Below are 8855 nucleotides of genomic sequence, written 5' to 3' on the forward strand. Positions count from 1 at the left end.
GACAGAACAGAATTCTGGGAGGAAGAAGGCAGGCAGAGAGAGTCGCTATGGAGTCGCCAGAGTCAGACATGCTGAATCTTTCCTGGTAAGACACGACCTCGTGGTGCTACACAGATTATTAGATATGGGTTAAAGCAAGATGTGAGAAGAAGAGGCTAGAGCTAATGGGCCAGGCAGCAATTAAATTAATACAATTTTCTGTGTGGTTATTTAGGGGTTAAGCTAGCCAGGCAGCAGGACGCATCCCACCTCTTGTCTTACTACAGATTAGCGCCTCAACGTGATGGACTAAATCCACTTAAAAACCTGAGAGGGCTTAGAAAGGACACAGAGAGAGTTTCACACAGCTTTTTGCCGTTTGCTGGCAGAGTATTGCAGCTCCTTTAAGAGAAAATTTTCCTGATTCAAGAGAGTGGGCAGGAAGCTGGTGTATGAAGCTCAGGCAGAAATAGCAAGAGAAGCCGTGCCTCAAAAATAAGGTTGTAGTGCCAGGAGTGGGGTACATACCTTTGTTATCAGCACTGAGGAGGCAGAGGCAGGTGGATCTCTATGAGTTCAAAGCCAGCCTGGTCTACATAGTGAATTCCAGACCAACTAGCACTACACAGTGAGCTCCTGTCTATAAGTAAATAAATTAAATAATAAGAAAAATAATAATAAAACGATAATATTGGAACTGCTCAAATTTCAGTCATAAAAAGGCAGAATCCAGGACGCCGCTGATTGCCAGAGCCGCGCGACCAGAACGCAGTGATGAAGCCAGGTTTCAGCCCCCATGGGGGTGGCTTTGGTGGCAGAGGAGGCTTTGGTGGTGACAGAGGTGGTAGAGGAGGACAAGGCAGACGAGGAGGCTTTGGCGGAGGTCGAGGAGGCTTTGGTGGAGACCGAGGTCGAGGTGGAGGTGGAGGTGGAGGCTTCAGGGGACGAGGAGGTGGAGGAGGAGGTGGTGGACAAGGTGGAGGCTTCCAGTCTTGGGGCTGCCGGGGTCGAGGTGGTGGCCGGGGAGGCAAGAGAGGAAACTAATCAGGGAAGAATGTGATGGTGGAACCACACCGTCATGAAGGCGTCTTTATCTGTCACGGAAAGGAGGACGCCCTTGCCACAAAGAATCTGGTCCCTGGAGAGTCTGTGTATGGGGAGAAGAGAGTCTCTATTTCAGAGGGAGATGACAAAATTGAATACCGAGCCTGGAACCCTTTCCGTTCCAAGCTGGCAACAGCAATCCTGGGCGGTGTAGACCAGATCCACATCAAGCCAGGGGCCAAGGTGCTCTACCTCGGGGCAGCCTCAGGCACCACCGTCTCTCACGTCTCTGACATCGTTGGCCCGGATGGTCTGGTCTATGCAGTTGAGTTCTCCCACCGTTCTGGCCGGGACCTCATCAACTTGGCCAAGAAGAGGACCAACATTATTCCTGTGATTGGAGATGCCCGACACCCACACAAATACCGCATGCTTATCGTCATGGTGGATGTGATCTTTGCCGATGTGGCACAGCCAGACCAAACCCGGATTGTGGCCCTGAATGCCCACACCTTCCTGAGGAATGGAGGACACTTTGTGATTTCCGTTAAGGCGAACTGCATTGACTCCACAGCCTTGGCAGAAGCTGTGTTTGCATCTGAAGTGAAGAAGATGCAACAGGAGAATATGAAGCCCCAGGAGCAGCTGACACTTGAGCCCTACGGGACCTCGCTGTGGTTGTAGGTGTGTATAGGCCACCTCCCAAGGTGAAGAACTGAAACTCCGAGCTGTCTGGATTCGAAGAAATGTGTGTTGCTACTGTTGCACGTGTATTTTTTTTCTATTAAAAGACTCATCTGTCAAAAAAAAAAAAAGGCAGAATCCACTGACTGATCTAGGAAAGAAGTGACGGTGACCACACCTGGAGCGGAACAGTGGACAGGGAAAACAGAAGCTCGTCATGGCTGCACTGTTGGATTTACAGCAGGACTGGCTGGTGGCTTGGATACAGGAGGGAAGAGAGAGGCAGGAAGCAATCACAACACTGGCCTTGAGTTACTTGGGAGAGAGCAGAGTCCCTTAGGAGGAAGCAGGGAGAATGAAGCCTGCTTGGATGCATCGCGTGTAAGATGTGTTTGTTCTTAAAAGGTTAAGCTTAGAGGTCCGCCATCGGGCGTTTTCAGTGCTGGATGCTGGGAGCTAAGAGGGGCGTCCGGCTCCTGCGGGAGAGAAGCGCAGGCTGGCACTCTAGGAGCGCTCAGGAGACAGAGGCAGAAAACCAGCAAAGGAGGAAACACCGTGGAAAGAAGGAAGCTCTGACTGTGTAAAGATCTACCAAAATGGCCGTAAATCCACAAGGACAAAGTGGGGGCAAGGAGAGAAACGAAGGTTTCTGGAAACACATCTGGAGTCTCCTAGAGTTCGATGTGAGTGGGAAACAGCAGTGGCTGGAACCAGGTGCGGCTGCAGCTAGTGTTCAAATAAGCGATTTGGGGGGCAGCCCGATGACTCAGAGGAAAGGGGCTTGTTCCCTGAAAACCACACGGTGGGAGCAGAAAAGCGGTTCTGAGTCTTCTACTGACCTCCATCAGCGCCAGGGCATAGGCATGCATGCCCCCATGGTGCACAGACACGAATAAGCAAGCGAGTGCAATTTTTTCATGAGTGAAGGGCTGGAGAGAGAACTCCGTGATAGAGAGCACTTGATGTTCTTGCCAGCAGCCATGTAGGGTAGTACACAATCACCTGGACTTCCAGCTCCGAGAGCTCCAGTGTCCTCTTCTGGACTCCATGGCTGCCTACACAGGCACAGAGACATGCACGCTTTTTAAAAGTGACTTGGGGACTGTCCAGCTGAGGTAGAAAGGAAGTGTTTAAGGGTCCGAAGTCTAGAAGTCAAAGGTGGGGAGGTTGCCTGCAAAGGGGCAATGACTCCGAAAACGGAGTAGATGGTGGCAGGAGCAGGAAGTCAAAGTGTAATTTATGAGACAAAAGTATAGACCTGTAGGTTATATAAGCATGGATTTTACATACTCTATAATATTACAAATATTACACATATGTAGCTGCCTTCCATTCCTCCTGTAGTGCCAGGATTGTGTCTATGGGCAAATGCTCTACATCTGGGCTATATCTCCCATCTAGGGAAGAATACATACTCAGATCTTAATACCGGTGACATGGCTCAGGGGTTGAGAGCACTGGCTGCAGTTTCCAGAGGACACTTCCCAGCAACCACACAGTGACTCACAACCACCTGTAACTCCAGCTCCAGATGACCCAATGCCCTCTTCTAGCTTCCACGGGCAGCAGGCACGCAAGTGGATTACAGACATAAGCAAAACTCCCAACACCCATATATATAAAATAAAATATTTAGGCCTTTGTATATTATTCAGAGCTCTAAATGTGAGCATAGAGAATGATTGTAAAATAGAACTTTTTTATAAGTTTCTCATGGTGGCTTTCATATCAGGACTGTAACATTTTTCTCAACTATACATCACATCAGATCTTTTCTTTCAAAACAGGGTCCTATGTGGCCTAGTCTGGTCTTGAACTCCTATCCCTGGTGACCTTGAACGTCTACCTCCCAGGTACTGGTACTGCAGGTACACAAGCACCACAGTGCCCAATCTCAAACAGTGCTGCCTGTCAAGCCCAGGACAACATGCACGCCAGGTTCTTCCGCCACCTGAGCCACATCCCTGGCTCACGCACACTTAGTCAGGGGCTGATTAACCCAGGCTGGCCTCAAACTTACTCCATAGTCAAAGCAAGTCCAAACTCTCCATTCTCCTGTGCCCACCTCCCGTATACTAAGACTGGTCACCATATCCAGTGATGGCCTGGGATTTTTGTTGTTTGTTTTTAAGTATATAGATATCAAAGGTTTTACATACAAAAGTTACTGTACACATTTAATAGGACTTAAAGTCTCCAAACTCTGAGTCTTACTTGAACTTACTAGGTCTGTTGGTCACCTTAGCATCTGCAAGGCAGGCCCAGTTTTTGAACTTCTTTAAGAAATGAGCGATTCTAGATCTGGGCAGGGAAATGTAAGTTGGTCCTTAAAACTGTTGTTGTGACTGAAGGTAAGGAAATAAGCCAACTGATGAGGAGGCAGCTTGGGGCCTCATGCTGGCCAAATTCAGGACAACCTGAGCACAAGTCTAAGAATTTAGTGACAATAATAATTATAACACACGGAAAAATGGATTCCTCAGCCATGGTGACACCTCGCATAATGAAGCAGGAAGTCCTTTAGAGACTGCCTTCTAATACGGAAGGGATAAACAATTAGAAAATGGCCATTTTACAAGCCCCAGTATCACAACACATTCAGGGAAGATTATCCATGGATATTAAAATTACTGAGTGAAAAATCTGCTGGAGGGCAGATATTTATAGTATTAAGGCATTACTCACACCTACCCCACCGTGTTATCAGAAAGACACAGAAGACCGTACAATGCAAGCATGTGACGGTAATACCTGAAGTGATCAAATCCAGTATCAACAGAGATGGTAGAAACAGGCCATCTGTGCCTCCTCACGGAATACCATCACAAAGTGCATACATTATCAAGACATTATTGTAGCCCATGAACCCAGAATGGGAGAAAAACCAAGTCAGATATTTGGGGAAACTGAAGATAGACTATTCGAGAGAGAAGTATTTCATCAATGTTAGATATTTTTGGTCATGGATGCAGCTCAGTGGTAGGGATACAATCTCAGCACCAAGAATATAAACACACATATATATATGTTCTTGGTACATTAGATATTTCAGGCATTATAATGGCTCTGTAGTTATACAGAAGACAACTGAAGAACTTAGGGTAAAAATGTCACGATTAAGCAAACACTGTCAAACGGTTCAGAGGATGACAGGATGGGTGTGGGGGCCAAGGGTGTAGAGCTGAGGTATAGCAACCTTTGCCTATCATAGTTAAAGCCCCCACTCAAGCTGAGAAGCGTGCGCGTGCATGCGTGTGTGTGTATGTGTGTGTGCGTGCGCACGTGTACGGAGGACAAACCTGGCAAAACGTTGAGTGACTGTAACAACTCAGGCTAAAGCACATGGATGGGCCCCTTCAAATGTGTAGGTTTGAAATCCTTCAAAATTGAAACTGAAAAAGAAAGCAATCTGATGTGATTTGCAGTGGTTTAACTATGATAGTGGCGACACCGAGTTCTGCTTACATATTTTTCCAGAATATAGCACGTACTTTTGGAGCCGACAGAAACCAGATAAACCAACCTCGTCTGTAGTGCATTCCTGCTTGTGTATTATTTATCACTATAAACCTTCGGATTTTTATTTTATTCTGTTTGGGGATGGAGATCAAACCCAGGCCCTGGGCATCCTCGGCAAGCATGCAACCCAAGTTATGCCTCCAACACGGAAAGATTTAATAGAGTACTTCTACTCAAGATTGCAAATAAACTTTGGCGCTGCGGTAAGAGACGAGGCCATGGCATCTCCCTGACCTGTGTCCTTCCTGCCTTGTGATGTGGGAGGGACACACGACCTGCCTGTAACCTGGATGAGACGCCAGTAACAAAATACGAGCTGCCACAAACACTGCACATCCACAAATGGAGTAGGCTCCTAAGGGAATGAGACGAGCGGCTCCTCTCATGGGTGCATCTAAACTCTCTAAAATCCTCTCTTTAGAAATCACTCCGCTGAGGGCTCTGAAATGAAACAACTGCCCCTTCTAGCCAATCCCACTCCCAGCTGGGCAGAGATATGCAATCTGACAGCTTCATGACAGGAAACACTGGTCTGCAGCATCCTCGTGAGAAAGGGAAACTGAGGCAGAGCAGGGTTGGTCCCCACAGCCCTGACAGTAAGAGTTATAAAATCTCACTAAACTGTGGAGGAACAAAGTTCTGAAAAATTGATATGGAAAGAATAACAAGAAAAATGCATTTCACAGTATTGTATATGTCCGGATTGTTATCTTTTTTAAAAAATATTATTTATTTATTTATTATGTATACAATATTCTGTCTGTGTGTATGCCTGCAGGCCATAAGAGGGTACCAGACCCCATTACAGATGGTTGTGAGCCACCACGTGGTTGCTGGGAATTGAACTCAGGACCTTTGGAAGAGCAGGCAATGCTCTTAACCTCTGAGCCATCTCTCCAGCCCCCGGATTGTTATCTTTAATGAACTATTTTATCTTTAACTTCTTTTGAGATCAGGTAGAAACAGACTAACCCAAAAACTCTCTATGTAGCCTAGGGTGCCTTGAACTCAAAGCAATTCTCCTGCCCCAGGCTCTTGCGTGCTGGGATTACAAAAGGGAGCTGAGCCATCATGTCTGGAATACGGACTTTCTTCAGTTCTCTCCTGCCCTGCTTCCTTGGCCACACATCCCTTGGCACAGCCTTGAGGGGTGGCAGATGGGAGCTGTAGTTTCTTCCATCCTAAAGCATGATGAGATAGCTTATCTTTGTGGCAAACTATACCACGCTCTTTTCCTTTACCTGCTGGGTTGTGCACACACATACAAGGTCTATATTCACCCTCAATGCCTTCCTTTTCCTCTGGACCCCTTCTTTCCAATAGGCCCCCAGCGGTAATGGCACTCCTCCCACAGTGACCCTTAACAGTCAACAGTCCCCAAGAAGAGGTGGTCATGTTCTTTATTAATAGTCCAAAGAGAACAGAAATATTACTGAAGCAAGGCTCCGGTGCTGTGTTCCACGTTGACAGCCTATTTTGTGGTTCCATCCTCAAGTTAACGCAGTTACCTTTCTTCTTGGAAAAATAAGCAGTCCTCAAACAGTAAATGATGATTCTCGCTGCATATTCGGCCTCGCAGACAGTGGAGACAAGGGTCCGGCTACATCTCTTGAATTAAGACCCTCCAGAGGGTTCCCAAGCCCACTTCTTCCTGGCTAATGTGGTATAATACGCCCTCCGAGCTGCAAGGAAAGCTCAGAATAGAGGGTTTTCTTTCTGTCTTCACCGAGCACAGTGCCAGCCTCAGCAACATAAAAACACAGTAAGAGGCCTTTGGGAGCACTGGCCGCTCCAGAGGACCCAGGTTCAATTCCAAACACCCTCAGGAGGTTCACAACCAACGGCAACTCTAGTTCCAGGAAATCTGACACCCTATTCCCAGTGCACTCTATTGTCCATGGTATACAGACAAAACACATGCAGGCAGAAACCCACACATAAAATAGAAATAAATCTTTAAAAAAAATTATGAAAAAGGAAGAAAATAGTTGCCAACCAACCATGAGCCATATTCTTTTCTTGATCTTTTTTGGAGATCATTCCTGAGACCTAATGATAATTTTGCAATTACAGTATCAAGCTGGTTGGACATGGACAGCTGGCTCAGTGCCTAAGAGCATGTACTGCTCCTGCAAAGGACACAAGCTTGGCTTCCAGTACCCAACATCAGTCAGCTTAAAACACTTGGAACCCCAGTGCCAGGGAAGCTGACAGTCTTCTGGCCTCCCTAGGCACCTGAATTCACATTCACATACCTGCACATGGATGTACACAGACGTGTAATTAAGAACCAGACTGCCTCGAGGGATGGCACAGGCCTTTAATCCTGGCACTTGAGAGTCAGAGACAAGCAGATCTTTGAGTTTGAGGCCAGCCTGGTCTACAGAATGAGATTTGGAACAGCCAAGGCTATACCCTGGAGAAGAAGGAGGAGGAGAACAAAGAGGAAGAGGAAGAAGAAAGGAAGGAAGGAATAAAGGGAGGGAGGGAGGGAGGGAGGGAGGAAGGAAGGAAGGAAGGAAATATAAAGTCTTGGGGATGGGGTGTTCATCTGTAATCCCAGCACTCTGGAGGCTAAAACAGGACTGCAAATTTGAGGCCAATCTGGGCTATGAAGCAAGCTCTCAAACAAACAAGCAAAGCCAAACAATGGAAAGCAACGAAGAGGCTGGGGTGGGGCTTTGCCCGGGTTTCCTCCCCTGCACTAGGAGCAGGCTGCTACAGATTTCCCCATCTCAGCAGGTAAGAAAACTGAAGACCGATCCTGAAGTCATTACTGTCCTCAAACCACACTCTCTCCATGAAATCGAGAGGAGAAGAGAAGCAATGTTCTAAATATGACAGTTTGTGGGCTGTTTTACAAGCCCTCAGTAAGTTGGAAATGTTTCTAAATCACTCTGAAGTAGCTATAATTGGAAGCCATTCATCCACTTACCCAGACCTGCATTAAGTTGTCTACCGTGTGCACGACCCTGCGTGAGCCGCTAATGCAACACGAACATGACTCTTCTCAAATGCGATCTAAAAATACTGGCGAGTAACTGAACGTGTGCCCCAGCTGAGAACACACCTTACCAAGCATAAGGAAGTGGCTGGGAGAGGCCGCCTCTATTATTCGTCCTTTGTAAAGCTAATTGCTAGACGCAATGTCTTACCCTGAAGCATTTTGAAGTTGAGTTTTAATTTCCAAAACAGAAATGTGCTTAAAGAGGGAAAAATGACTCAAGGTCAAATTAAACCTTGAACAGTGACAGTAAATTTGCAACAGTGTTACATAGTTAAGCACAAGTAAGTTAGCAATAAAAACAGTAAATCTGAATTACTTTTAGGATTTTCCTTTGGCAAATTAGGATGACAATTTCAGCATATTTAGAACAGGGACTTGTATCTCTCAGTTAAGATTACCACACACACTGAGTAGTGGGGGTGCTGCCTTTAATCCCCACTCTCTGGAGGCAGAGGCAGGTAGGATCTCTGAGTTTGAGTCCAGTCAGTCTGGTCTACAGAACAAGTTCCAGGAAAGCCAGGGATACACAGAGAAACCCTGCATCAAAAAACCAAAACCAAAAGCAAACAGACTATCACACACAAAGGCCATAATTACTCTATATGCAATAATACACAGGATT

General features: G+C 46.5%; 1 pseudogene; it reads left to right on the plus strand.

Moving 5' to 3' along the window:
* Positions 1–753: 753 nt before the first annotated feature.
* LOC121459858 lies at positions 754–1742 on the plus strand (annotated as a pseudogene).
* Positions 1743–8855: the final 7113 nt, after the last annotated feature.

Source organism: Microtus oregoni, unplaced genomic scaffold, assembly GCF_018167655.1.
Source record: "Microtus oregoni isolate MIOR12 unplaced genomic scaffold, Mior012 000019F_ref0000042, whole genome shotgun sequence".
Taxonomy (NCBI): domain Eukaryota; kingdom Metazoa; phylum Chordata; class Mammalia; order Rodentia; family Cricetidae; genus Microtus; species Microtus oregoni.